This window comes from Gopherus evgoodei, chromosome 2, assembly GCF_007399415.2.
Source record: "Gopherus evgoodei ecotype Sinaloan lineage chromosome 2, rGopEvg1_v1.p, whole genome shotgun sequence".
In the NCBI taxonomy this organism is placed as follows: Eukaryota; Metazoa; Chordata; order Testudines; family Testudinidae; genus Gopherus; species Gopherus evgoodei.
Genome location: NC_044323.1, coordinates 38,531,124 through 38,546,070, shown reverse-complemented (window position 1 = coordinate 38,546,070; position 14,947 = coordinate 38,531,124). Strand labels below are relative to the sequence as shown.

At 41.0% G+C, this 14,947-nt stretch overlaps 1 protein-coding gene across 1 annotated transcript in view; it reads left to right on the top strand.

Annotated features, from left to right (window-relative positions):
* MALRD1 (MAM and LDL receptor class A domain containing 1) overlaps positions 1 to 14,947 on the top strand; it is a 438,556-nt gene that overhangs the window by 304,651 nt on the left and 118,958 nt on the right.

The following is a 14,947-nucleotide window of genomic DNA, read 5'->3' as shown; positions in this document are numbered from 1 at the left end:
AATGGAAAGAGTGAGCTCATGACTGATTTTAAGCATTCTGTGGTTTAACTGATAAGATTTGCCATGATGTCACTATATATAAAATCAGTCATGAACAAATTATTTTTATTCTTGAAATTTTAATAGAAATTCTGTTTAAATGGGAACTTTCATACCTGTGCAACATTCTCAGGCAAGTGGACAAAAGCCAGTAAAGGTCTGAATTCTCTTTTCTGTTTTTTTAAGCTATTTGGTTTTGAATAAGAGCTTTCTCCTCATCAAAGCAATTTCTCCTGTTGGAGTCAACATTGAAGTTGACCCTTGGTCAGATCCTCAGCTGTTGTAAATTGACATAGCTCTGGTAAATTGAGATATTCCAATTTGCCCTAGATGAGCATCTCCCTGTTGTCTCACAGTTGTGTGAATGGAGGTCACAAATGTCCTCTCCCACTCCCCACCCAGCCTCGGAGTTAGGGAGGCATTCCCTGAGCCAGCAGGGAAAGAAAGCCTCTCCCCTTTAATGATTGCCCCTCCTTATTCCTTCCTCTCTGACCTCCTTGTGGGTTTGGGGAAGTATGGAGGAGGGCTGACTGGCTGGTTAGAAGGATGCAGTAGAAGGCCATTGGCTCCCATACACCCAACGAGGAGGGCTTATGAGCCAGTTCACCTAGCTGGGTGCCTTTCTATGCCTGGGAGCAAAAGCTTCCCCTCTCTCCCCACCTTGGGATCAGAGTAGCACTGTGTCTGTGAACTTCGCTGTGGGCATCATTCTAGCAGTTTTTTCGGGGATGGGAAGGAATTTTCCCCTGATTGCCAGGCAATGTGGCTCCCTCTGAGCAGTGCGGCATCCAGTGGATAGGTCATATTGTATTCCTGCTGTTCTGACTTGACAGGTGCCAATGCAGGTAACCATTTAATATGGGGTCCAGTTCCCTGATAAACTGAAATTGAAATTTGTTTTCTTAAATAAGGTGTGGAATGGGGTTACAGTTCCTAATGTCTGGTACAGTGAGGACACCACCCCTTTTGCCCTTTCCCTCAACCTTTCTATGAGAGGAGTGCAGTGAGGTCCCAGCAATGATTCTGGGAACAGGTTAAAGATGGAGAGGGGCTGAATGCAGCCCTCCCCGAGGTTGAACAAATAACCAAAGGAAGGTTGACCTTCACCAGAGAAGTTATTGCTGGATTGTGCCCAGATGTATTATATTAATAAAGCTGTGGACCAGTAAAACCAAAGTCCTGGTGTCTTGTCAGTCTTCCTACAGTGTCTAGGACAATTTACAAATTTGAGTTCACTGCAAAATTTAAGAGGGATTCAGCTAACAAAAATGATAAGGAAATTACAAAAAAAATGTAAATTCCTGTCATACGTTTGGGACCGGTATATTTTCATGTGAATATACTGTTTTAAAATAATAGTGCACATTTGCTAGTGAAATTAGTAGACACACAATGTATTAGGACTTACAATTACCTTGCATTATATGAAGTTAAAAATAAAGAATATATGTATTGAGGTTATGCTGTAAAATTTGCTTCTACTAACTTTATGAGCTAATGAGCGCTGCATTTTGAGAGTGTATGTAATATACATATATATGTATTAGTATTGGTATTATATAAAAATATTCATGGTTCTCTTTAATTCCATATATTGTAAGATATTTTGAAAATAACACTGTATTTATTATTAAAAATATTCTGTATAGAACTGTCTTTATAAGGAAGAAAATGTTTGCCTCAGTAGGGTGCTCTTAAATGGATTTTAAAATTCCAAAGTATTTAAATGTTCAAGGTTTACTTTAAGTTTAGTCTCTCTGACTTATTGTCTGAATCTGAGTGTTAATATTGTTTTAGAACCACCCTTGCATTAAAAGACAATTGCAGTGAGGCAATTCAGAAAGTAACTTTGGTTTATTATGATGTTATACCAAATATTTCTTTTAAGAGCACTACTTCAACAATGGGCTCTGCTGAGAAAGCAATTACATATGAGTTAGGATTATTTTCACATGCATTACGACTTCTGCAACACCATAATCCTGTGTAATTTTCAGAATGTTAGTGTTTATGAGCGTGGATGACTCATGGGATGCTTTTCTTGTAGTTGTCTGGGCTATGCTTTGAACTCTAAAGGAGGCCAAGTGATTATGAGAGAGGCGCAAAGTTGCTTTATAAACAAAACTGAAACGAAAAAAGATCTGGTCAGGAAAATTTGAAGCACAAGATAATCTTCCTTTACAGAGCTATCACTTGCATGGCAGATGCCTTTGGCACCATTGTGGGGAAATCTTTACAAAATGAAGAATTACTCATTTATCTATTGGGTGCAATGGGGTTTTCATTAAACTACAGGTGTACATGTCCAATTTCTTTAATAGTCTCTTTTTCTTTTAGCTTTACAAACTCTATATATTTAAGCCAATTGAAGGAAAACCTCATTCCCTAGTGATTTTTTTGAATTTCTCTGTATTTACTTTCTGGATAGCCTAGAGTTCCATAGGTTATACTCTCAGATTATACACTTTGGTCTTTGTGTTCCTCTTATATAGAGAAAAAAATAATCCAAAACCGCAGGGGCTATGAAAGTTTTGCTATTGGTCTTCCTTCTGCTCAGTTCTGCATTGCGGTAACAGAGGCAGCATAGTATGAACTGGGAATTCTCCTGGGGGGGAGGGGGAGAGATTAAGATTTACAAGAAACTCTGGCTACAGTTCTGTGACCCCTCACCTAGTTATGTGATCTCTCTATGATCCACTCAGCTAACCCATAATGGAACTCTGTTGCTCTTGGTTCCAATAGTGCTCTAACCCCTTCATTGGAAGTGAAAGTGTACAGAAGAGGAGATAAGACTCTTTTACGCAGAATTAACTACTCTGTTTTTTATGCAGATGTTAGGAATGCATAAAGATTGGGAAAATGCTGTTAAGAGCAGCTGTTCCCTGATTCCTCTCTCTACTCCAGGGCCCATTCCTCTTTTCCACATGTGGCCCTTCAGCTACAAAGGAAACAACATCTTCTCAGGAAGGGTATGTCTACACTACAGGATTATTCCAATTTTACATAAACCAGTTTTGTAAAATAGATTGTATAAAGTCGAGTGCACGTGGCCACACTAAGCACATTAATTTGGTGGTGTGCATCCATGTACCAAGGCTAGCGTTGATTTCCGGAGCATTGCACTGTGGGTAGCTATCCTGTAGGTATCCCATAGTTCCCACAGTCTCCCCCGCCCATTGGAATTCTGGGTTGAGATCCCAGTGCATGATGGTGCAAAAACAGATGGATAGATGCATTTTCCTCTCTATGTCACTTCTCTCTTCCTACCTCCTGCCACCTATGTTTTCACAGTATCAAAGCAGTTTTAGGCCCCAAATCTTATAAATGAGATTTGCAGCATTATCTTAGTAGATTTCCAATTCCTTAGGAGTTCCCTCCATGCTAAAATATGATTAAACACAAATTCAATAATTTTTAGAAAGATGCATTTCTTTGTCAAATGGATTAAACCCTGGTTGCCTAGCTGACTAGTAGAGCTGCAATTACCAGGGAGGTGACTCTGGTTGAAATCATGAATGTCTCGGCTTACCTATATTGTCATAATAATTATTACAAGCAATTGTCTGGTGCTTAAGTAATCTATAGTATTTTAGAGGAATACAGCCTTATTGATTGCTGTAAGATGATTACTGTAGTTGCCGTATTATGATGGCCCTGTGCCACCACAGCTCAGCTGTGTAGAGAGGTGTTTGTCTTTTGTGAGGAACTTCATACTCCAGGGCCACATAACAAATATTCAGTCTTATTGGTGCCTGGGTGGCAAGAATGTGCTGAATAAATAATGGAACCCAGGCTGTTTCCCACTATGGGACTTTCCTCTTCACAGGGGTTTTAGAGAGAGGCACAGGTTAGGAAATTAAGAGAGGCACTGCCTGGGGCTGTGTGAATTTTGTGCTGTTTCCGTGTACCTTTTAGGAGACAGGATATGCGACTGGTTGGCTTCCCCAGCCACACTTCCTGTTCGGTGATTATTTCTCCTTCTTGACAGATATGCCTGTGCTGCGCTGAATGGAGCTGCTTCAGTTGTTGCATTCTGCACGGGTGCCTTCCTGGGGGATATTTCTATATAATTTGGCACCATTTTCTTGACTGCTCTATGCAGTTAGGGCCTGAACTAACACTCATCAAAATCAAAGGGATTCTTTCCATTGGCTTTAATGTCCTTTGGATCAGACTCTTTGGAGCAGCCCATTAATCTGATTTTCTTCACTCCTATGCTACAGTTTGGGCCAAGCTTTTTAATTTTCCTAACACATCTGGAGTGCTGGCATTTGTCTCAGTATGTTGTCATGAAGGAGCCTGCCCTTCCCATACTTGTTCTTGTTTGTTATTGACTCCTTTACCATTGTAGAACAGGCAAATAAATTGCATTTTGCTGTATTCACCAAAACAACATTTCCCATCTGTTCCTAGCCTGGGGCACTCAGGGCTACAGAAAGCATGTTGTGTCTAAGTTGTTTTTGTAGCACAAAGCATGTGGTTTTATTATTTGATGTGTACGACTGAGGAGGATGGCTGTTAAAAGAAACCCATGAGCACAAAGTATCGTGCAAACAGGCCAGATTTTTCTCCTTATGACACTGCTCTTGGCACTGTGGAGGAAGTTGTGGCATCTATAGCCTAGCTAGAATTGCTAAGGTGAGAGCAGTGGTGGTCACATTTGTATTCTCCCAATAAACAATGAGATCTGCAGGGTTGCAGTGTAATAGAGAAGATATTCAAGCTGCTGTAACGAACATAGAGGAATAAATCACTAAAACAGCTCACAAAAGCCTTAAATAAAATAAAGAATAATTAACTATCAAGCTGGCAGCTCCCTCCATACAGCTTGCTGATGCATTGTAAGACTGAGATAATCAGAGTGTTTTAAAGTGGTTAGGACATTTTTTAGGCAATGTCCTGTGCATCAGAAAACTCACCCAGAGCACCGGCTGCATGGGGTAGAAAGTTTTTAGCACGGCTCTGGTCATCCCAAATGTCCAGGAGAGGCTCAGCCACATGTTCTCAGCCTACAGGAGCTGCTTAGAGCTATTCCAGGTTACTTGCTCATTTCTCTTTCTAACAGGAATAATTTACCACTGTGGGGTCTCAGTGAAGGCTGTTGCTGTCCAGAGTATGAACACATTAACATTGCTTTTGCAGGGAGGAAATGTTGAGTAGTGGCTATAGCAGAAGTTAATAGCCAGGGCTCACAAGTTCTCTTTCCAGATCTAAAAAAGACTTACTGTTCATGTCCACCCTTTCATTTGTTTCCTGCAACAACTCTCAGCTAAAGGGTGCAATGCATATTATACGTGTCATAGTGTACTTTGCCTGGTGATGGATGAGCATTGCTTGTTCCTTGAATTCAGAACCTTTATGAAAGCCATAACCTAACAAAGCACAAACTTTTCACTCCATTTCCTTTGTTTTTTAACTTGAGTGTTGTTAACTAAAAACACTTATCTGAGCAGAGCATACAAATAGCTTTATTTCTTAAATGCTGAGCAGCTGGAGTCCAATCCTGAAAGGGCTGAGTGCCCTAAACTACCACTGAGATCCGTGGAAGTTGAGGGCAAGCAGCACCTTGATGGACTTGCACCCCTAATGTATGTCAGGACTCAGGGAACTGTGAGAAATGGTACTGGACTCTTTTGTCAGAGCCAAAAACAGTTGTTCTTTTTAAAGAGGAAAAGTTTGATAGAAAAAGATCAAGTCTGGAACCTAACCTGCAGATTTATGTATTATAATTCTTGCTGAAAAACCTCCAATTGTCCTAAATGAGCCAGAGTGAATTTACAATGGTTGATACCTATTTTTTAAAATGTTCACTTTTATTATTGTACATATATTGTGTTTGTTATTTGCAGGCCTATAATAATGGAAAATGGAGGTTATTTATGGTACAAAATAATGTCCATGGATTGTTGGTTTTTTTTCTAACTTTTGCTCTCTTCATTATGGCCATCTTGCAACTTTGCCTAAAAATAGCTGGAAAGAAGTTGCAGTCCTGGACCACTTCCAGTCTCCCTAAATAGCGTATTGTGCATTGTTGATCTGAAATGAAGGAGACAGGCTCAGTGCTGATAGTTTTCCATCACATAATAGTGGGCTAAAATCAAGCATGCAAGATGTCAGAAGTGCCATAAGTCTCGATTTTGTACATAAGGTAGTGGAAGAATCACTGCCTCTGATAATTTGTTAAAAAATATCAAGTTCTACTCCAACAAGATGCAAGAGCTGAGAATATCAGCCTAAAAAAATACCTCACTAAACCAGATGATTTGATTTTGGCACTAATTATTAATCACGTCATCATTAAAGAACACGAATAATAACAATAATTCTAAATTCAAATGTAATAGAAATTTCCAGGAAAGTGAGAGGAATGATCCGTGTTATTCATCCGCTGAATGATTAGCTGATTCATTTAGACTTTCATGGTCTGTTAAATGAGTCTTGTGAAAATGCAGGAAAAAGAAACGATCTGTACAGTTCCAGTGACTTTTGTGAGCTGCCTCTTTGGAACCATTTTTCACAAGGTTTTTTCTTTAAGGAGATTAGGACTGGCATTCTCAGCTCCCTCCTGTAGAGGTGCTATAAGCATACCCAATTAAAAAAATAAAACAAAACAAACATGGGAACTGCGACCTAACAGAGAAGGGAAACTAGTTTAATTTATAGTTAGTGCTGACCAGACCACTTGCCCAAAGCTCTAACCAGATTTGATCTAAAATGCACAGGTGGTTTAGAAATGTTTGGTTCACTTTTTAGTATTTTTTATCATTTTTGTTCCTCCTCACTTCCTCCTCGTGGCATGGATGAGAGGTGGAAGTATTGAAGTAACCTCAGAAGAGCTTTGCTTTCACCCCTACAGAAGAAGGAAGCTCTGAAAGTGTTGGGAGGAAAATCTGTTCTTGTGAGAATTCCAGCCCAGATTTACAGATCCAAGAGATTGTGGCTAACCCAGTGTATGGCTGCTTAGCCCAACTTTGGATTTTTTTAAAAATAGGCCATCACTTTAGTTATGCAGTATTAGTAAGGAATTTCCTCCCAAGTCAGGTTGGCAGGGTCCTTGGGAGCTTTACAGCTTCCTTTGCATCATGTGAGACAGGTTACTTGCTAGATTCATCTGGGTATATGTCACTTAATTCCAGAGGTGAGACTAAGTTAGGGTTACCATATTTGAACATTCAAAAAAGAGGACACTCCATGGGGGGGTGTCAGTCTCATCCACAGACCACCCACTCTCCTCCCACACTCTGCCCCCACTCTGCCCCAGGTCCCGCTCCCTCCCCGCTGCACCCTGACACCACACCCCTCCTCATCCCCTGGCCTGCCGCTGGCTTGCTGCATCCCTCCTCAGTCCCCCACCCACTACTCACCTCCTCCCACCTGCCACTCACCTCCTCACTCACCTGCCAGAAACCCCCATGCCCACCCCGAGAACCCCTGCCCGCTTCTTCCCTCCTCACTCCCACCTGCCCACTCGCCAGTGGCTCCTTCAGCACTTGCATCTTCAAACCATGCTGCGCCCCTCTGGCCTTCCCCCCCTCCCCCGGCCTGCCTCTGGCTCAGCACTCGAGCAAAAGACAGTTTATTTAAGAATGAGGATTTAACTAGAAACAAGAGTGATGGAAACAAATGATTACAATATAAAACAAAATCATAAAATGTGAACCTGAGCCTACACTTATCAAGAGTTACCTTTCTTATCTCAAAGTAAGTTCCTCCTCTACCCACAAAGTTCAGTCTTTGCAGAGTTGGCTGGTTTCCCAAACAGCAGGATCCAAGCATTCATGAAAGCAGTCCTGTTTCACAAGCGGTTTCCTCAGTGAAAGGATACAGAGTGCTACTCCCTCCTCTGTATTATACTGAAAACAGACTTTGTTTCTATTTGCACACAGGGCAAAACCCAGTCCTATTGTAATGTTTCTTTTTTACCTTTAAGGTGTTTCAATTGTTTGCCATTGCCTCTGATGGTGTCCCATTCAGAGTCTTACTATTGTGCAAAGCTAAACAACTGAGTCTCGCACTGTGTCACCAGCCAGATTAGGCAAGGTGACAAATCCCTCTTGCCCCAAAAGGCCATTATCCCCTTGTGACTAATTTCTACTCCAAATCTATAAAGCAGACTTTTAAGGTAAATACATTATTCCTTCAATATTACCCATGCACACATCTCACAAAGATTCTCACTCTTGACAAGTTACCAGCCTTGTGTAGATCCCTTTCACATTCCTCTTTGTTGGTAAGTGCCCTGTAAGACACATGTGGGGTGCAGTGATTTTGTCAGGCCTGTGGTGATAGCTGTTTGTGAAGATCAGGGGACCCTTTGCCAAGGGTTGATGGTGTCACAATTAGATTGGGGTGGCTGACAATATGGGGCAGGATGCTGAGGCTAGTGGGACAGGTAACACTCACTGGGCTGGGGAGCAGGTGGTGCTGGGATGGGGCAGGGCAGGTATCTGTCAGTTTCCAGTGATCGGGCCGCGCCAGAGCCAGCAGCCTCTTCACCTCAGAGTTTCCCTCGCTTGCCTGGGGGCTGCTCCTCCTCTTGGGCTCCCCAGCCACTGCCAGCACAACTGCCCGGGAGGACACAGAGCAGGGGGTACCGCCACAGAGGAGATGCAAAGGGATGGACCCAGCTGGTGCCCTGCACCTGCCGGCCGAGAGCAGCAGGGGGAGCCGGGTGGCACTTTCACGTTAGGGTTACCATACACTGGTATTTTCCCAGACGTTTTCAGATATTTAAAAATTCCTCCCAGACAGCGATTTAACAACTAAAAAGCCGGACATGTATGGGGAAGTATGGACGTATGGTAACCCTAAAGTGATCTAGTTGTCCATTCTGTCCTTAAACTTTATCACTTGAATTTTCAATTCTGCACCATGCAACACTTTATAGTTAGTGGAGAAGCTAGTTCGCCCTGCTCAGGAACTCAAGAAGAGAGCAAAAGTTTATAACAAATAATATGAACAACCACTGCAGAAACTGGCACTGAAATGGTACTCTTCTGTGGACTTGAGAGAGAAATAAAAGCTGGAGTTGGTTTAGCTTCTCCAGAGATATATTAGTATTAGTATTTCATAATACAAAGCATGTTACTTTTTTATGGTTTTTGATCAGTTATTCCCTTTCTTTTTTTCCTTTTCTTCCCCCTTTGGTATTACTTAACGTTATATGATGCTTTTCTCTTTTTCTATCATTTCTCCTGTATTAGGCTATTCTGAAACATGAGATTCAAATGAATAAGATCATGTTATTAGCCCATCCAAAGCCCCACAAAGTCAGGGGAAAGATTCCTTTTGGTTGCATCCGACGAAGTGGGTATTCACCCATGAAAGCTCATGCTCCAATACATGTGTTAGTCTATACGGTGCCACAAGACTCTTTGCTCCTTTGATTTCAGTAGGCTTTCGATTAGGCCTTTGGAAAGAAATAATTTTATCAGCCCCTATACAGTTCTCAGGCACCACAATGATGGGCGAATTTAGAAAACACTAGAATGGAATCACTGGGAATCTTTAAATTTTTATCATTACAGGAGAAAAAAGTTAATTTTAACAAATCTAGAAACATTTTAGTATCATTGACTTAATATCAGTCACTGAATGATGATAAATTTATTCTCTTTAGGTGAGATTCTCCCCCCGTTCTAGTGTGCCAGCCTTGGGCCAGAGTTCCATAAAGGGTGTCAGGGCCAGGCCATGGGTGGCTTGTGTGTATCAGTCAGCTGCTAAATTGCGTTCAGGAGACAAGTAGCGGGGTCAGGAGTGATCTGGGTTAGGACGCCAGGAAGTCAGGCTCAGGCACCAGGGGACAGGCAGATAGCACGGTTGGGATCAAAATGGGTCAGGATATCAGGGTCTGACACTAGATTATAGACAGTGAGCAAATAGCAAAGTTAAGGACGGACCAGGGTCAGAAGCCAAAGTCCAGGGTCTATAGCAAGCAAAGTCTGGAGTGGAAGCAGTGATGGCTTCCTGGTTTAAAAGCTAGCATCAGCCAATCAGTGGCATGTGAGGGTCCACCACTCAGACCCCGCTGGCTGGTACTTTCTGCAGAGCCTAGCTCCGCAGAGTCCTCCTGCAGAAACCTAGGCTAAAGATCAGCAGCCTAGAACCCCTATAGCCACAGGTTCTAGTCCTTCATGTTTTTACAAAGCGACTCTAGAAGCTTTGGATCCAGTCAGGGAAAAATTTCCCAAGTGCAGAAACTGAGGAAAATGTCTTCTAAGGACCCTGAAACACCCTTTCACAAAAGGTGTGCAAAGGACTGGGAGAGACAGGAAAGTTGGTGCAAGGCTGCAATACATAGTGCTGTAGAGATTCTGTACAGTAATGCTGCACACAGGCAGCTGGGAACAGGTTGCCTTAACTTTGTTCAAGTTATACTAGGGGATGCTTGGGCCCCTGGAGCAGCCCAGAATTGTGAAGGTAAATAAAGTGACTTAAATCCTTAGCTGCAGTTTCACTGCTGCATCTCTTAGCATCTTGCCCTTAGTGTATTTCAATAATCAGGCCCATAGGAACAAGGGAACATGAGAGACAGTGTATAAGAGCAGCCTTGTAAAGCCAAGAAATAAAGTAGCTGAAGGAGAACTTTTCTTGGGAGACTCAAGTTTGCTTTATCCCACTTTGTTCCTCTCAGGGAAAGGTTACAACTACTTATACAGGAATACCACAGTCAGGTACGATACAAGGCATTTATATACTCTGCAGTAGGGAAAGAATTATTATACAATTCATATTATACAAACACCATAGCTGCCCAAGTCTCATTATGTAAGAAGAATCTAAATAGCATATTTTAAAACTTAGATTCATTTTTACTGAAAGCTTTAAAGAATTGCATTACTTGGCTTTTTGTCTTTAGGTTAGCAATAAAACTGCATTTGACAACCAATCCTTAAGAAAGAAAGAAAGAAAGAAAGAAAGAAAGAAAGAAAGAAAGAAAGAAAGAAAGAAAGAAAGAAAGAAAGAAAGAAAGACACCAGTTTGAGGTGAAGCAGGGATTAAGAGAGTACAATAGGGTTCCTTTTGCACTAGGCAGGAATCTTTCATATCTCTGAAATACTTTAGAGCTCTGTCATTTTTTTAAGAGCACACACAAAATGCACTGGAGCAGCCCATATCACTTTGGGGCCATTTTTGCTTCATTTTGTGAATCCTATGTCCCCATGAGGAAAACAACTGAGCTTATTTATCATGGGTTTTGACTTTGAGAAATGTGTTTTTGGTACTTAACTCACTTTGACCACAGATAGAACTTGATTTTGTTTTCAGTTTCTTTATTTGTTTATATGAATCTTGTAGAACTCTGTTGGCATGAGGGGTGATTTGCTTGGTGTGCAGCTTGAAAAGAAACTGTGTATTCAAAGATAAAGAATCCATAGTTTTGAACTTCAATCCATTTATTCTCATAGAGTGGGTAGCTAGCTGCTGCTAATAGGCCTTGCACTTTCCTCGTTAATTACCTTTATCTCACCAATGACTTTAGTTCTCTTATTGAGCATCTTTGCCAGGCTATATATTTCTTTCTTTCCCTTCTTCATTTCAAGATGAGAATATAAGCCTTCCATGGTTTTGGCTTTAGTGCTTCTTTCTTCACTAGGTTTTTGTCTTTTTACTCCTGAAAATCCTGATGTTAAAACATCACCTGCCAAAGTTAAAAATATTTTTTTTGTTTTTTTCACAGCTGTCGAACTTTCTCATTCTGCCACAAAATCTCATTGGGGAAAAAGACTCTTGCTTTTACTTCACCAAGCAGGCTCTTTGCACATTCTTGAATTTTGCTTTCAATATGATTTCACCCTTGATTCATATTTTCTTTTAACCCTTCTAAAGTGATCTTCTCCAACAGTTTCAGTTTAGCCTACTTGTTAACCTAGTTAAGCTTCCACCACTTGGTTTTCTGAACTGCTGTGGACTCTTTTGTTCTCATGGATGATAAGTATCCATAGTCAAGAACCAGCATTCTGTGTTGAGTTGCAATGCTTTCTGTTGGGCTGTCCTTACAATTTTTGATGTTCTTCAGCTCAACTTGATTTATTAGGAAGTAATCTATCTGCACCCTCATGTTACCACTTTTATAGGGAATCAGATGTTCTTCCTTCTTAGTGAAAAATGTATTACTGACTATCAAATCGTATGTTTGGCCATACTGTAAGATAGTTTCCCCTTCTGTGTTCCTACGTCCATATCTCCATGGTACCATTTGAAGCATTTACTGTCTCTCTCCCCTTATGACCATTAAGGTTAGCTCCAGTGATGACTGGACTTCATCACTTTCTATTCAACTGTGTGCATTTCCCCCGAAGATCCTCTGTTTCTTGTTTGTCACATCCCACTTGTGGTGCATATATTAAATTATAACATTTAGAGGGCCATTTTTCAAGAGTAAATTGAGTAGAATGTAGGCATCCTTTCCAAAGAGACATGCTACATAAAGCAGCTGATCTCTTGTTACCCAAAATGGGAATCCCCAGCGTGAGCTTTTTGTGTAGAAGAGATTCCATAGAGACAGGGGGAACATTCAGCTGAGTCATTGCCACTCCTCTGTGTACACCCTGGCTCATATCATTCTGCATGCCACTGGTGATGCCACACCCATTCTGAACAGCACTGGCACATGACTATATACCTACAGAAAGAAAAATTTTCAGATGAGATGCTTCTCAGAAAAATCCTGTGGGTGAAGGATATGGCACTGGTGATTCAGTGGCTGATGTGCTTCATTTTTATTGGTACTGAAAAAATGGCCTGACATACAGGACAAATGTTAGTGCAATAGGCTCAGTCCCAAAAGTGCCCATCCACCTACCCTCTCTGAGGCTTAGAGTGCTGCAGATATCCCTTGCTGCCTCATCCTCCTAGGTGCTCCTGTAGAGTTCCCACCCAAATTATGGCAGCCGCTACTGACGGTGTATTGCAGGGATCAGGAAACTACAATGTATCTCCCACCATACACAGTGTGGCCCAGACTTATACCTCTTTGTCTGATTTAATAAGTCCCTATTGAGCATGTGTGAACACACAGCAATCTGTGACTGATTTATTGTTTTCAAAAGAGAAAAAAGAGGAGGGTTACAAAAGGAGCGCTTAAAGACAATAAAGTCATTGCAGAGAAACTAAATGGATTCTTTGCTTCAGTCTTCACAGCTGAGGATGTTAGGGAGATTTCCAAACCTGAGCCATCCTTTGTAGGTGACAAATCAGAGGAATTGTCACAGATTGAAGTGTCACTATGGAAGGTTTTGGAATTAATTGATAAACTTCACAATAACAAGTCACCAGGACCAGATGGCATTCACCCAAGAGTTTTGAAAGCACTCAAATATGAAATTGCGGAACTATTAACTATGGTTTGTAACCTGTCCTTTAAATCAGCTTCTGTACCCAATGACTGAAAGATAGCTAATGTAATGCCAATATTTAAAAAGGGCTCTAGAGGTGATCCTGGCAATTACAGACCGGTAAGTTTAACGTCAGTACCAGGCAAATTAGTTGAAACAAAAATAAAGAATAAAATTGTCAGATACATAGAAGAACATAACTTGTTGGGCAAAAGTCAACATGGTTTCTGCAAAGGGAAATCATGTCTTACTAATCTATTAGAGTTCTTTGAAGGGGTCAACAAACGTGGACAAGGGGGTTCCAGTGGACATAGTATACTTAGATTTTCAGAAAGCCTTTGACAGAGTCCCTCACCAAAGGCTCTTATGTAAATTAAGTTGTCATGAGATAAGAGGGAAGATCTTTTCATGGACTGAGAACTGATTAAAAGACAAGGAACAAAGGGTAGGAATAAATGGTAAATTTTCAGAATGGAGAGGGGTAACTAGTGGTGTTCTCCAAGGGTCAGTCCTAGGACCAATCCTTTTCAACTTATTCATAAATGATCTGGAGAAAGAGGTAAACAGTGAGGTGGCAAAGTTTGCAGATGATACTAAACTGCTCAAGATAGTTAAGACCAAAGTAGACTGTGAAGAACTTCAAAAAGATATCATAAAACTAAGTGAATGGGCAAATGAAATGGCAAATGAAATTTAATGTGGATAAATGTAAAGTAATGCACATTGGAAAAAATAACCCAAACTATACATATACTATGATGGAGGCTAATTAGGTAAAACTAATCAGGAAAGAGATCTTGGAGTCATTGTGGATAGTTCTCTGAAGACGTTCACGCAGTGTGCAGCGGCAGTCAAAAAAGCAAACAGGATGTTAGGAATCATGAAAAAAGGGATAGAGAATAAGATGGAGAATATCTTATTGTCCTTATATAAATCTATGGTACTCTCACATCTTGAATACTGTGTACAGATGTGGTCTCCTCATCTCAAAAAACATAAACTGGCATTAGAAAAAGTTCAGAAAAGGACAACTAAAATGATTAGGGAGTTGGAACGGCTCCCATATGAGGAGAGATTAAAGAGATTTTCAGCTTGGAAAAGAGGAGACTAAGGGGGGATATGATAAAGGTATATAAAATTATGAGTGGTATGGAGAAAGTGAATAAGGAAAAGTTATTTATTTGTTCCCATAATATAAAAACTAGGGGCCACCAAATGAAATTAATGGGCAGCGGGTTTAAAACAAATAAAAGGAAGTTCTTCTTCACACAGCACACAGTCAACCTGTGGCATTCCTTGCCTGAGGAGGTTGTGAAGGCTAGGACTATAACAGGTTTTAAAAGAGAACTCGATAAATTCATGGAGGTTAAGTATATTAATGGCTGTTAGCCAGGATGGGTAAGGAATGGTGTCCCTAGCATCTGTTTGTCAGAGGGTGGAGGTGGATGGCAGGAGAGAGATCACTTGATCATTACCTGTTAGGTTCAATCCCTCTGGGACACTTGGCATTGGCCACTGTTGGTAGACTGGATACTGTGCTGGATGGATCTTTGATCTCACCCAGTATGGCC